At 49.5% G+C, this 15,000-nt stretch overlaps 1 non-coding gene and 2 pseudogenes across 1 annotated transcript; all 3 read left to right on the top strand.

The window, feature by feature from the left end:
- The first annotated feature begins 9,594 nt into the window (after positions 1 to 9,594).
- On the top strand, positions 9,595 to 11,534 carry LOC148299131 (small subunit ribosomal RNA). The gene has a single exon (XR_015839115.1). It is a non-coding gene; the product is annotated as a small subunit ribosomal RNA (ribosomal RNA).
- Positions 11,535 to 11,891: 357 nt separating this feature from the next.
- LOC148299130 (5.8S ribosomal RNA) lies at positions 11,892 to 12,053 on the top strand (annotated as a pseudogene).
- A 337-nt stretch (positions 12,054 to 12,390) lies between these two features.
- LOC148299129 (large subunit ribosomal RNA) overlaps positions 12,391 to 15,000 on the top strand; it is a 5,672-nt pseudogene continuing 3,062 nt past the window's right edge.

The following is a 15,000-nucleotide window of genomic DNA, read 5'->3' as shown; positions in this document are numbered from 1 at the left end:
GGTGAACGGCGGGAGTAGCTATGATCAGCTTAAGGTTGCCAAATGCCTCGCCGTCTGACATTAATTCGACCCTCTCGATGGCTCGTCGGGAATGGCCCGGATCGAGCTCGCGACGCGGTCAAGCGGCCGCGCGTACCCCACACTGCGCGGGTACTACGAGTGGGAGTTAATATATAATATTATACGAGGAGTTATTAATACATAATATAACACAAGGAAGGGTGAACGGCGGGAGTAGCTATGATCAGCTTAAGGTTGCCAAATGCCTCGCCGTCTGACATTAATTCGACCCTCTCGATGGCTCGTCGGGAATGGCCCGGATCGAGCTCGCGACGCGGTCAAGCGGCCGCGCGTACCCCACACTGCGCGGGTACTACGAGTGGGAGTTAATATATAATATTATACGAGGATATTAATACATAATATAACACAAGGAAGGGTGAACGGCGGGAGTAGCTATGATCAGCTTAAGGTTGCCAAATGCCTCGCCGTCTGACATTAATTCGACCCTCTCGATGGCTCGTCGGGAATGGCCCGGATCGAGCTCGCGACGCGGTCAAGCGGCCGCGCGTACCCCACACTGCGCGGGTACTACGAGTGGGAGTTAATATATAATATTATACGAGGAGTTATTAATACATAATATAACACAAGGAAGGGTGAACGGCGGGAGTAGCTATGATCAGCTTAAGGTTGCCAAATGCCTCGCCGTCTGACATTAATTCGACCCTCTCGATGGCTCGTCGGACAAGGCCCGGATCGAGCTCTGAACGCGGTCAAGCGACGCCGACGCGCGGCAATCGCGAGTACCCTACGCTGCGCGAGTACTACGAGTCGGAGTGTTTGTTCGTTTAGATAATGTATATATATATATATATATATATATATATATATATATATATATATATATATATATATATATATATATATATATATATATATATATATATATATATATATATATATATATATATATATATATAAAATATTATATAAGGAGGGGTGAACGGCGGGAGTAGCTATGAACGGCTTAATGCCTCGCCGTCTGACATTCGTCGGGGAGTACGAGTGATTGTTTATTCATGTGAGAGATAACAGAGAGTCGGAGTGATGGATTATTTACAATAGATAATATTATTAATTGAATAAATTAATTAATCAATATAAGGTTATTAATGAGAAGGGTGAACGGCGGGAGTAGCTAAGATCGGCCTAAGGTTGCCGAATGCCTCGCCGTCTGACATTAATTCGACCCTCTCGATGGCTCGTCGGGAATGGCCCGGATCGAGCTCGCGACGCGGTCAAGCGGCCGCGCGTACCCCACACTGCGCGGGTACTACGAGTGGGAGTTAATATATAATATTATACGAGGAGTTATTAATACATAATATAACACAAGGAAGGGTGAACGGCGGGAGTAGCTATGATCAGCTTAAGGTTGCCAAATGCCTCGCCGTCTGACATTAATTCGACCCTCTCGATGGCTCGTCGGACAAGGCCCGGATCGAGCTCGCGACGCGGTCAAGCGACGCCGACGCGCGGCAATCGCGAGTACCCTACGCTGCGCGAGTACTACGAGTCGGAGTGTTTGTTCGTTTAGATAATGTATATATATATATATATATATATATATATATATATATATATATATATATATATATATATATATATATATATATATATATATATATATATATAAAATATTATATAAGGAGGGGTGAACGGCGGGAGTAGCTATGAACGGCTTAATGCCTCGCCGTCTGACATTCGTCGGGGAGTACGAGTGATTGTTTATTCATGTGAGAGATAACAGAGAGTCGGAGTGATGGATTATTTACAATAGATAATATTATTAATTGAATAAATTAATTAATCAATATAAGGTTATTAATGAGAAGGGTGAACGGCGGGAGTAGCTAAGATCGGCCTAAGGTTGCCGAATGCCTCGCCGTCTGACATTAATTCGACCCTCTCGATGGCTCGTCGGGAATGGCCCGGATCGAGCTCTCGACGCGGTCAAGCGGCCGCGCGTACCCCACACTGCGCGGGTACTACGAGTGGGAGTTAATATATAATATTATACGAGGAGTTATTAATACATAATATAACACAAGGAAGGGTGAACGGCGGGAGTAGCTATGAACGGCTTAATGCCTCGCCGTCTGACATTCGTCGGGGAGTACGAGTGATTGTTTATTCATGTGAGAGATAACAGAGAGTCGGAGTGATGGATTATTTACAATAGATAATATTATTAATTGAATAAATCAATTAATCAATATAAGGTTATTAATGAGAAGGGTGAACGGCGGGAGTAGCTAAGATCGGCCTAAGGTTGCCGAATGCCTCGCCGTCTGACATTAATTCGACCCTCTCGATGGCTCGTCGGGAATGGCCCGGATCGAGCTCGCGACGCGGTCAAGCGGCCGCGCGTACCCCACACTGCGCGGGTACTACGAGTGGGAGTTAATATATAATATTATACGAGGAGTTATTAATACATAATATAACACAAGGAAGGGTGAACGGCGGGAGTAGCTATGATCAGCTTAAGGTTGCCAAATGCCTCGCCGTCTGACATTAATTCGACCCTCTCGATGGCTCGTCGGGAATGGCCCGGATCGAGCTCGCGACGCGGTCAAGCGGCCGCGCGTACCCCACACTGCGCGGGTACTACGAGTGGGAGTTAATATATAATATTATACGAGGAGTTATTAATACATAATATAACACAAGGAAGGGTGAACGGCGGGAGTAGCTATGATCAGCTTAAGGTTGCCAAATGCCTCGCCGTCTGACATTAATTCGACCCTCTCGATGGCTCGTCGGACAAGGCCCGGATCGAGCTCTGAACGCGGTCAAGCGACGCCGACGCGCGGCAATCGCGAGTACCCTACGCTGCGCGAGTACTACGAGTCGGAGTGTTTGTTCGTTTAGATAATGTATATATATATATATATATATATATATATATATATATATATATATATATATATATATATATATATATATATATATATATATATATATATATATATATATATAATATTATATAAGGAGGGGTGAACGGCGGGAGTAGCTATGAACGGCTTAATGCCTCGCCGTCTGACATTCGTCGGGGAGTACGAGTGATTGTTTATTCATGTGAGAGATAACAGAGAGTCGGAGTGATGGATTATTTACAATAGATAATATTATTAATTGAATAAATCAATTAATCAATATAAGGTTATTAATGAGAAGGGTGAACGGCGGGAGTAGCTAAGATCGGCCTAAGGTTGCCGAATGCCTCGCCGTCTGACATTAATTCGACCCTCTCGATGGCTCGTCGGGAATGGCCCGGATCGAGCTCGCGACGCGGTCAAGCGGCCGCGCGTACCCCACACTGCGCGGGTACTACGAGTGGGAGTTAATATATAATATTATACGAGGAGTTATTAATACATAATATAACACAAGGAAGGGTGAACGGCGGGAGTAGCTATGATCAGCTTAAGGTTGCCAAATGCCTCGCCGTCTGACATTAATTCGACCCTCTCGATGGCTCGTCGGGAATGGCCCGGATCGAGCTCGCGACGCGGTCAAGCGGCCGCGCGTACCCCACACTGCGCGGGTACTACGAGTGGGAGTTAATATATAATATTATACGAGGAGTTATTAATACATAATATAACACAAGGAAGGGTGAACGGCGGGAGTAGCTATGATCAGCTTAAGGTTGCCAAATGCCTCGCCGTCTGACATTAATTCGACCCTCTCGATGGCTCGTCGGGAATGGCCCGGATCGAGCTCGCGACGCGGTCAAGCGGCCGCGCGTACCCCACACTGCGCGGGTACTACGAGTGGGAGTTAATATATAATATTATACGAGGATATTAATACATAATATAACACAAGGAAGGGTGAACGGCGGGAGTAGCTATGATCAGCTTAAGGTTGCCAAATGCCTCGCCGTCTGACATTAATTCGACCCTCTCGATGGCTCGTCGGGAATGGCCCGGATCGAGCTCGCGACGCGGTCAAGCGGCCGCGCGTACCCCACACTGCGCGGGTACTACGAGTGGGAGTTAATATATAATATTATACGAGGAGTTATTAATATATAATATAACACAAGGAAGGGTGAACGGCGGGAGTAGCTATGATCAGCTTAAGGTTGCCAAATGCCTCGCCGTCTGACATTAATTCGACCCTCTCGATGGCTCGTCGGGAATGGCCCGGATCGAGCTCGCGACGCGGTCAAGCGGCCGCGCGTACCCCACACTGCGCGGGTACTACGAGTGGGAGTTAATATATAATATTATACGAGGAGTTATTAATACATAATATAACACAAGGAAGGGTGAACGGCGGGAGTAGCTATGATCAGCTTAAGGTTGCCAAATGCCTCGCCGTCTGACATTAATTCGACCCTCTCGATGGCTCGTCGGACAAGGCCCGGATCGAGCTCTGAACGCGGTCAAGCGACGCCGACGCGCGGCAATCGCGAGTACCCTACGCTGCGCGAGTACTACGAGTCGGAGTGTTTGTTCGTTTAGATAATGTATATATATATATATATATATATATATATATATATATATATATATATATATATATATATATATATATATATATATATATATATATATATATATATATATATAAAATATTATATAAGGAGGGGTGAACGGCGGGAGTAGCTATGAACGGCTTAATGCCTCGCCGTCTGACATTCGTCGGGGAGTACGAGTGATTGTTTATTCATGTGAGAGATAACAGAGAGTCGGAGTGATGGATTATTTACAATAGATAATATTATTAATTGAATAAATCAATTAATCAATATAAGGTTATTAATGAGAAGGGTGAACGGCGGGAGTAGCTAAGATCGGCCTAAGGTTGCCGAATGCCTCGCCGTCTGACATTAATTCGACCCTCTCGATGGCTCGTCGGGAATGGCCCGGATCGAGCTCGCGACGCGGTCAAGCGGCCGCGCGTACCCCACACTGCGCGGGTACTACGAGTGGGAGTTAATATATAATATTATACGAGGAGTTATTAATACATAATATAACACAAGGAAGGGTGAACGGCGGGAGTAGCTATGATCAGCTTAAGGTTGCCAATGCCTCGCCGTCTGACATTAATTCGACCCTCTCGATGGCTCGTCGGGAATGGCCCGGATCGAGCTCGCGACGCGGTCAAGCGGCCGCGCGTACCCCACACTGCGCGGGTACTACGAGTGGGAGTTAATATATAATATTATACGAGGAGTTATTAATACATAATATAACACAAGGAAGGGTGAACGGCGGGAGTAGCTATGATCAGCTTAAGGTTGCCAAATGCCTCGCCGTCTGACATTAATTCGACCCTCTCGATGGCTCGTCGGGAATGGCCCGGATCGAGCTCGCGACGCGGTCAAGCGGCCGCGCGTACCCCACACTGCGCGGGTACTACGAGTGGGAGTTAATATATAATATTATACGAGGATATTAATACATAATATAACACAAGGAAGGGTGAACGGCGGGAGTAGCTATGATCAGCTTAAGGTTGCCAAATGCCTCGCCGTCTGACATTAATTCGACCCTCTCGATGGCTCGTCGGGAATGGCCCGGATCGAGCTCGCGACGCGGTCAAGCGGCCGCGCGTACCCCACACTGCGCGGGTACTACGAGTGGGAGTTAATATATAATATTATACGAGGATATTAATACATAATATAACACAAGGAAGGGTGAACGGCGGGAGTAGCTATGATCAGCTTAAGGTTGCCAAATGCCTCGCCGTCTGACATTAATTCGACCCTCTCGATGGCTCGTCGGGAATGGCCCGGATCGAGCTCGCGACGCGGTCAAGCGGCCGCGCGTACCCCACACTGCGCGGGTACTACGAGTGGGAGTTAATATATAATATTATACGAGGAGTTATTAATATATAATATAACACAAGGAAGGGTGAACGGCGGGAGTAGCTATGATCAGCTTAAGGTTGCCAAATGCCTCGCCGTCTGACATTAATTCGACCCTCTCGATGGCTCGTCGGGAATGGCCCGGATCGAGCTCGCGACGCGGTCAAGCGGCCGCGCGTACCCCACACTGCGCGGGTACTACGAGTGGGAGTTAATATATAATATTATACGAGGAGTTATTAATACATAATATAACACAAGGAAGGGTGAACGGCGGGAGTAGCTATGATCAGCTTAAGGTTGCCAAATGCCTCGCCGTCTGACATTAATTCGACCCTCTCGATGGCTCGTCGGGAATGGCCCGGATCGAGCTCGCGACGCGGTCAAGCGGCCGCGCGTACCCCACACTGCGCGGGTACTACGAGTGGGAGTTAATATATAATATTATACGAGGAGTTATTAATACATAATATAACACAAGGAAGGGTGAACGGCGGGAGTAGCTATGATCAGCTTAAGGTTGCCAAATGCCTCGCCGTCTGACATTAATTCGACCCTCTCGATGGCTCGTCGGACAAGGCCCGGATCGAGCTCTGAACGCGGTCAAGCGACGCCGACGCGCGGCAATCGCGAGTACCCTACGCTGCGCGAGTACTACGAGTCGGAGTGTTTGTTCGTTTAGATAATGTATATATATATATATATATATATATATATATATATATATATATATATATATATATATATATATATATATATATATATATATATATATATATATATATATATATATAAAATATTATATAAGGAGGGGTGAACGGCGGGAGTAGCTATGAACGGCTTAATGCCTCGCCGTCTGACATTCGTCGGGGAGTACGAGTGATTGTTTATTCATGTGAGAGATAACAGAGAGTCGGAGTGATGGATTATTTACAATAGATAATATTATTAATTGAATAAATCAATTAATCAATATAAGGTTATTAATGAGAAGGGTGAACGGCGGGAGTAGCTAAGATCGGCCTAAGGTTGCCGAATGCCTCGCCGTCTGACATTAATTCGACCCTCTCGATGGCTCGTCGGGAATGGCCCGGATCGAGCTCGCGACGCGGTCAAGCGGCCGCGCGTACCCCACACTGCGCGGGTACTACGAGTGGGAGTTAATATATAATATTATACGAGGAGTTATTAATACATAATATAACACAAGGAAGGGTGAACGGCGGGAGTAGCTATGATCAGCTTAAGGTTGCCAAATGCCTCGCCGTCTGACATTAATTCGACCCTCTCGATGGCTCGTCGGACAAGGCCCGGATCGAGCTCTGAACGCGGTCAAGCGACGCCGACGCGCGGCAATCGCGAGTACCCTACGCTGCGCGAGTACTACGAGTCGGAGTGTTTGTTCGTTTAGATAATGTATATATATATATATATATATATATATATATATATATATATATATATATATATATATATATATATATATATATATAAAATATTATATAAGGAGGGGTGAACGGCGGGAGTAGCTATGAACGGCTTAATGCCTCGCCGTCTGACATTCGTCGGGGAGTACGAGTGATTGTTTATTCATGTGAGAGATAACAGAGAGTCGGAGTGATGGATTATTTACAATAGATAATATTATTAATTGAATAAATTAATTAATCAATATAAGGTTATTAATGAGAAGGGTGAACCGCGGGAGTAGCTATGATCGGCCTAAGGTTGCCAAATGCCTCGCCGTCTGACATTAATTCGACCCTCTCGATGGCTCGTCGGGAATGGCCCGGATCGAGCTCGTGACGCGGTCAAGCGGCCGCGCGTACCCCACACTGCGCGGGTACTACGAGTGGGAGTTAATATATAATATTATACGAGGAGTTATTAATACATAATATAACACAAGGAAGGGTGAACGGCGGGAGTAGCTATGATCAGCTTAAGGTTGCCAAATGCCTCGCCGTCTGACATTAATTCGACCCTCTCGATGGCTCGTCGGACAAGGCCCGGATCGAGCTCTGAACGCGGTCAAGCGACGCCGACGCGCGGCAATCGCGAATATATATATATATATATATTATGATGAAGATGGAGAGGAAGAAGAAGTAGAAGAAAAGTAGTAGAAGAAGAAGAAGAAGAATAATAATAATAATGATAACAAAACTAATAATCATAATAGTTATGATAATACTGATAACAATGATTATAATAATAAGAAGAAGAAGAAGAAGAAGAAGAGGAAGAAGAAGAAGAAGAAGAATAGTTATCATAATAATAGTAGTAATAGTAATAATAATAATAATAATTTCGTAAGATGAAGAAAAAGAAGAAGAAGAAGAACAAGAGCAAGAAGAAGAAGAGGAAGAAGAGGAAGTCGAAGAAGAGGTATAGGACCACGAAGAATAGAAGAAGAAGAAGAAGAAGAAGAAGTAGGAGAAAAGTAGAAGAAGAAGAAGAAGAATAATAATAATAATAATAACAAAACTAATAATCATAATAGTTATGACAATACTGAATAATAAGAGGAAGAAGAAGAAGAAGAAGAAGAAGAAGAAGGAGAAGAAGAAGAAGAAGAGTTATCATAACAATAGTAGTAATAGTTAAAATAATAATAATTTCGTAAGAAGAAGAAAAAGAAGAAGAAGAAGAAGAAGAACAAGAGCAAGAAGAAGAAGAGGAAGAAGAGGAAGTCGAAGAAGAATAGAATAGAATAGAAGAAGAAGACGATTAAGACGAAAAGTAGACGACGAAGAATAGAAGAAGAAGAAGAAGAAGAAGAAGAAGGATGATAATAATAATAATAATAATAATAATAATAATAATAATAATAACAAAACTAATAATCATGATAGTTACGATAATAATGATAACAATGATTATAATGATAAGGAGAAGGAGAAGAAGAAGAAGAGGATGAATACTTTTTAAAAAAATATATATATCTGCGTGTACACGCATCGACGTGTAAAAAATATGTATATATATTCGTAACGTGTATCCGCTATCGAAACGAAAATCGTGTAGAGAGAAGTGAAAAAAATTATGCGCGCCGACCATCTGGACTCGATCACTCGCCGTACCCCGCGCGGGAGTTACGCTAAGCCCGAATCCGCGCACCCGCCTCGGTCTAGTCGCTCTCGGGGCCGGGGCCGGCGAGACCGGGCCGCCGCGGTACTGTATGCGCGTCCGTAGTGGCGCGCTGATTTGCACAGCGTTCGCAAACCGCGGCGGCCCATCTGTCGGTCGCGTCGGCGGTACATTTGCGAAACTCGACGCGGCGTTCGCCTTCTGGCTTCGCCGGCGCCCGTGTCTCATCTCTGGAGTTCCGCGCGAGTAGAACTTGACCAAGAAATGAAAAAGAGTACGGTCGGAGGAGGTAACTCCCCGGCCACACCGTTGCCTCACGGCTCACGGCGTACGCGTTTTACGAATGGGAATTCATAATTTAGGCGACGACGACGCACTCCGTGTGATCGATCCCCGCCTGCTCTCCCCGCTCGGCTCTTCGAGCAAGAGAACCACCGCAGCGGCAAGGCAGAGTAACAACAATACACATGCCCGATAATGAGCAAATTGTTCTTTTATCGACGGAGTGTGAGTGTCACAGAGCGTGGCGCGGCGGGTGACTCCGCCGCGCGCGAACACGCCGTGTCCGAGCAGTGTCTCTCGGTTACGCAGCTAACCCGAAGAACAGCTCCCTGGTTGATCCTGCCAGTAATCATATGCTTGTCTCAAAGACTAAGCCATGCAAGTCTCAGTAAAAGCCGAATTAAGGTGAAACCGCGAATGGCTCAATATATCAGTTTTGGTTCCTTAGATCGTACACGGTTACTTGGATAACTGTGGCAATTCTAGAGCTAATACATGCAAACGAGGTCCTGACCGGCAACGGGAGGGATGCTTTTATTAGATCAAAAACCAATCGGCGGCGGGGTTCGCGCCCCGTCCGTCGCCATTCGAGATGACTCTAGATAACTTTGAGCTGATCGCACGGTCTAGCACCGGCGACGCATCTTTCAAATGTCTGCCTTATCAACTGTCGATGGTAGTTTATGCGACTACCATGGTTGTCACGGGTAACGGGGAATCAGGGTTCGATTCCGGAGAGGGAGCCTGAGAAACGGCTACCACATCCACGGAAGGCAGCAGGCGCGCAAATTACCCACTCCCGGCACGGGGAGGTAGTGACGAAAAATAACGATACGGGACTCGTCCGAGGCCTCGTGATCGGAATGATTACACTTTAAATCCTTTAACGAGGATCCATTGGAGGGCAAGTCTGGTGCCAGCAGCCGCGGTAATTCCAGCTCCAATAGCATATACTAAAGTTGTTGCGGTTAAAAAGCTCGTAGTTGAAATTGTGTCCTGCGGTGTCGGTCTACCGAATGCGGTACGACAGGCACGTCTGCGGGGCTTCTCGCCGGTGCGTCCACCGCCGGTGTGTCGCGGTCGTCCTCACGGTCGGCCGCGCGCCGAGGCGGGCCGTCGCGGCTGTTTACTTTGAACAAATTAGAGTGCTCAAAGCGGGCTAACACTTGCCTGAATATTGTACGCATGGAATAATAGAATAGGACCTCGGTTCTGTTTTGTTGGCTTTCTGATACCAGAGGTAATGATTAATAGGGACAACTGGGGGCATTCGTATTGCGACGTTAGAGGTGAAATTCTTGGATCGTCGCAAGACGGACTAAAGCGAAAGCATTTGCCAAAGGTGTTTTCATTAATCAAGAACGAAAGTTAGAGGTTCGAAGGCGATTAGATACCGCTGTAGTTCTAACCATAAATGATGCCAGCCAGCGATCCGCCGAAGTTTCATAATTTTAACCCGGTGGGCAGCTCCCGGGAAACCAAAGCTTTCGGGCTCCGGGGGGAGTATGGTTGCAAAGCTGAAACTTAAAGGAATTGACGGAAGGGCACCACCAGGAGTGGAGCCTGCGGCTTAATTCGACTCAACACGGGAAAACTCACCAGGCCCGGACACTGGAAGGATTGACGGATTAACAGCTCTTTCTCGATTCGGTGGGTGGTGGTGCATGGCCGCTCTTAGTTGGTGGAGCGATTTGTCAGGTTAATTCCGGTAACGAACGTAACTCTAGCCTATTAAATAGACGTGCAACCGGTATCACGAGGGTCCGCGTGCGCGCGTTCCGCGGCGCTCGCGTCGCGTGCGTGCGTCTCGCGGTCTTCACTACCGGCGTACAATGAAAATCTTCTTAGAGGGACCGGCGGTATATATAGCCGCACGAGATTGAGCAATAGCAGGTCTGTGATGCCCTTAGATGTCCTGGGCCGCACGCGCGCTACACTGAAGGGATCAGCGTGTCCTCCTTGGCCTAACGGCCCGGGTAACCCGATGAAACCCCTTCGTGATAGGGATTGGGGTTTGCAATTCTCCCCCATGAACGAGGAATTCCTAGTAAAAGCGAGTCACCAGCTCGCGTTGATTGCGTCCCTGCCCTTTGTACACACCGCCCGTCGCTACTACCGATGGATGATTTGGTGAGGTCTTCGGACTGGTGCGCGGAAGCTCGTCTCGGGCGTCCGACGCGTCGGAAAGTTTGACCGAATTTGATCATTTAGAGGAAGTAAAAGTCGTAACAAGGTTTCCGTAGGTGAACCTGCGGAAGGATCATTTCCTGTGTAATAATATATTTTGTAATATATATACATACTTGTATGTAAAATACACGAATCACGATGCGCGGCCGAGAGCCCGACATCGCTGCGGCGGAGATCGCCCTAGGGCGCCGCCGCGAACCGCGGACCCGCCGGCGTCGCGGGACGGCTCTCTCGATCCTGACGGGTCGGGGGACCGCGCCCGCGTCCGGTCGCGATTTAGTGATGCGCGTGTGCGTGTGCGCGCGCGCATCACCATTAAGGTTGCTATTTTTTGTTGTTTTGATCTTCTAAGGTCAGTTTGCGCTCGCGCGAACACCCAAAACGCGACGGATAAACAAGTGAACGAATGACAATTTTAAAATTGTACAATTATTACCCTGAACGGCGGATCACTCGGCTCGTGGGTCGATGAAGAACGCAGCTAAATGCGCGTCAGAGTGTGAACTGCAGGACACATGAGCATCGACATTTCGAACGCACATTGCGGTCCGAGCAAGACGTAGTTTGTCCACGGACCACTCCTGTTTGAGGGTCGCGCACGCAATGCGACCAGACTTCGCCGCGGAGTCTCTCACCCTCGTCCGCGAGGGGGGGGGGCCCCGGCGAGCGCGCTGCCGGCGTCGCCCGCGCCGCCCGACCCGCTCCGGCGGTCGGCGCGCGCGCGGGCGTCCGGTCAAATGTGTGACGAATTTCGAGCGCGCGGCCGGGACGCTAACGCGTGTCCGGGGGCTAGCGACGACGCTGTGAAACCGCGATCGATCCTTTTGCGATCTTCGCGGGGCGATCCTCGCGCCCTCGACGCGGTCCCGCCGCCGCGCGCCTCTGTCTGTCTGTATTATTTATATATAATATAAAAATTATCTTTCTGTCGTCGACCTCAAATCAGGAGAGATCACCCGCCGAACTTAAGCATATCAGTAAGCGGAGGAAAAGAAACTAACGAGGATTCCCCGAGTAGCGGCGAGCGAAACGGGAAGAGCCCAGCGCTGAATCCTGCGGCCCAGGCGGGCCGCCGGGAAATGTAGCGTTAGGGAGGAGAGTAATATATACACGCGCGGTCATTAGTCACGGCTGCCTGTCCAAGTTCATCTTGAACGGGGCCCGCTTACCCGCAGAGGGTGCCAGGCCCGTAGCGACGGTAGCCGGCCGCGACGGTCTCTCTCCCCAGAGTCGGGTTGCTTGAGAGTGCAGCCCTAAGTGGGTGGTAAACTCCATCTAAGGCTAAATACTACCACGAGACCGATAGCGAACAAGTACCGTGAGGGAAAGTTGAAAAGAACTTTGAAGAGAGAGTTAAAGAGTACGTGAAACCGTTCAGGGGTAAACCTGTGGAACTCAAACGAGCGAACGGGGAGATTCATCGCGTCTTCCGTCGGGGCCCGCGTCTCGGTGCACACCTTCGCCCTCGGCACTCGTGTCGGGGCGGCGGGTGTCCGGGTGCGCAGCCGGGCCCCCGGAGCGCGTGCACTTCTCCCTCAGTATAACACCGCGACCCGTCGCGCCCCGGTCGAATGCGCCGTGCGGTTGTCCCGTCTCGCTATGCGGGGCGGAGCCGCGGCGTCCACGGCCGGGGCCGGTCGAACATTTGACGAGCGACGGTAGAGAACGAGGATCGCGTCCGCCCCACCTGTGAGGGCGTCCGTCGCGTCACAGCCGCTTCCTTATCGCGGCCCCCGGCGTCTAGTGCGTCGCGGGCGTCGCTTTTCGGTTGCCGGCGGTTAGTGGCGCGCTCTCGGACGGGACGCGTCCCGGTCGGCGGTGGTTTTGTTTTGGGCACTCACAGGACCCGTCTTGAAACACGGACCAAGGAGTCTAGCATGTGCGCGAGTCATTGGGAACGCTGATAAACCCAGAGGCGAAATGAAAGTGAAAGGTCGGCCTCGAGCCGGCCGCAGGGAAGATGCGCGGGCGTCGCCAGACGCCCCGCCGCATTCCCGAGGCGTTTCGAGAAAGCCCCCGTGCGATTATCGAGACGCACTGAGAGCGTACACGCTGGGACCCGAAAGATGGTGAACTATGCCTGGTCAGGTCGAAGTCAGGGGAAACCCTGATGGAGGACCGAAGCGATTCTGACGTGCAAATCGATCGTCCGAACTGGGTATAGGGGCGAAAGACTAATCGAACTATCTAATAGCTGGTTCCATCCGAAGTTTCCCTCAGGATAGCTGGCGCTCGAGAAACATGACGTTCGCGTCATTCTGACAGTCTCATCCGGTAAAGCGAATGATTAGAGGCATTGGGGTCGAAATGACCTCAACCTATTCTCAAACTTTAAATGGGTGAGATCTCCTTCTTGCTCGAAGATGAAGTAGGAGCTCGGATGGGAGTGCCAAGTGGGCCAATTTTGGTAAGCAGAACTGGCGCTGTGGGATGAACCAAACGTCGAGTTAAGGCGCCCAATGAACGCTCATCGGAGACCATAAAAGGCGTTGGTCGCTCAGGACAGCAGGACGGTGGCCATGGAAGTCGGAATCCGCTAAGGAGTGTGTAACAACTCACCTGCCGAAGCAACCAGCCCTGAAAATGGATGGCGCTGTAGCGTTCAGCCTATACTCGACCGTCGCAGGCAGGTGGGACGTTCGCGCGGCGCCCGCGTCGCGCGATCGTTTTGAGGCCGCGACGAGTAGGATGGCCGCGGCGGTGTGCGCAGAAGGGTCTGGGCGTGAGCCCGCCTGGAGCCTCCGTCGGCGCAGATCTTGGTGGTAGTAGCAAATACTCAAGCGAGGTCCTTGAGGGCTGATGTGGAGAAGGGTTTCGCGTTAACAGCCGTTGCACGCGAGTTAGTCGATCCTAAGCCCTAGGAGAAATCCGATGTCGATGATGGTGTAAAGTTATGTTATATATATATTATATTATTTATAAATAGAATATCACACCCGTCGGGCGAAAGGGAATCCGGTTGCAGTTCCGGAACCCGGCTGCGGAACCGTCTTAAAAATCGTTCCCTCGCAAGAGAGTTCGTCGGGGTAACCCAAAGTGGCCTGAAGACGCCGACGGGAGATCCGGAGAGAGTTATCTTTTCTGCCTGAGCGTTCGAGCGCCCTGGAATCCCATAGCGGGGAGATAGGGCTCGGGACGCGAAGAGCATCGCCGATGCGGCGGTGTCCGGATCGGCCCCTCGGACCTTGAAAATTCAGGTGAGGGATACGCGGAGATGTCGCGCCGGCTCGTACCCATATCCGCAGCAGGTCTCCAAGGTGAAGAGCCTCTAGCCGATAGAATAATGTAGGTAAGGGAAGTCGGCAAGTTGGATCCGTAACTTCGGGATAAGGATTGGCTCTGAGGGCCGTGGCGTGTCGGGCCTGGTCGGGAAGAGGTCATCGGCCGAGACGTGGAAGCCGGGCGGGGTCCCCCCGCGTGGCGCCCCAACGGGTGTCGCGCGGGTGTGGATCTCCGTCACCCGGCGCCTCGCCTTGGCCTCCCCTCGGATCTTCCTCGCTGTGTGGCGCCGGCGTGTTCGCGCACGCTCGGCGACCTGTACG

This window comes from Brachycentrus maculatus, unplaced genomic scaffold, assembly GCF_059751285.1.
Source record: "Brachycentrus maculatus isolate JH-2025_06_01 unplaced genomic scaffold, ASM5975128v1 h1tg001317l, whole genome shotgun sequence".
In the NCBI taxonomy this organism is placed as follows: Eukaryota; Metazoa; Arthropoda; class Insecta; order Trichoptera; family Brachycentridae; genus Brachycentrus; species Brachycentrus maculatus.
The sequence above is the reverse complement of the archived record's forward strand: the minus strand, read 5'-3'. Positions and strand labels throughout refer to the sequence as shown.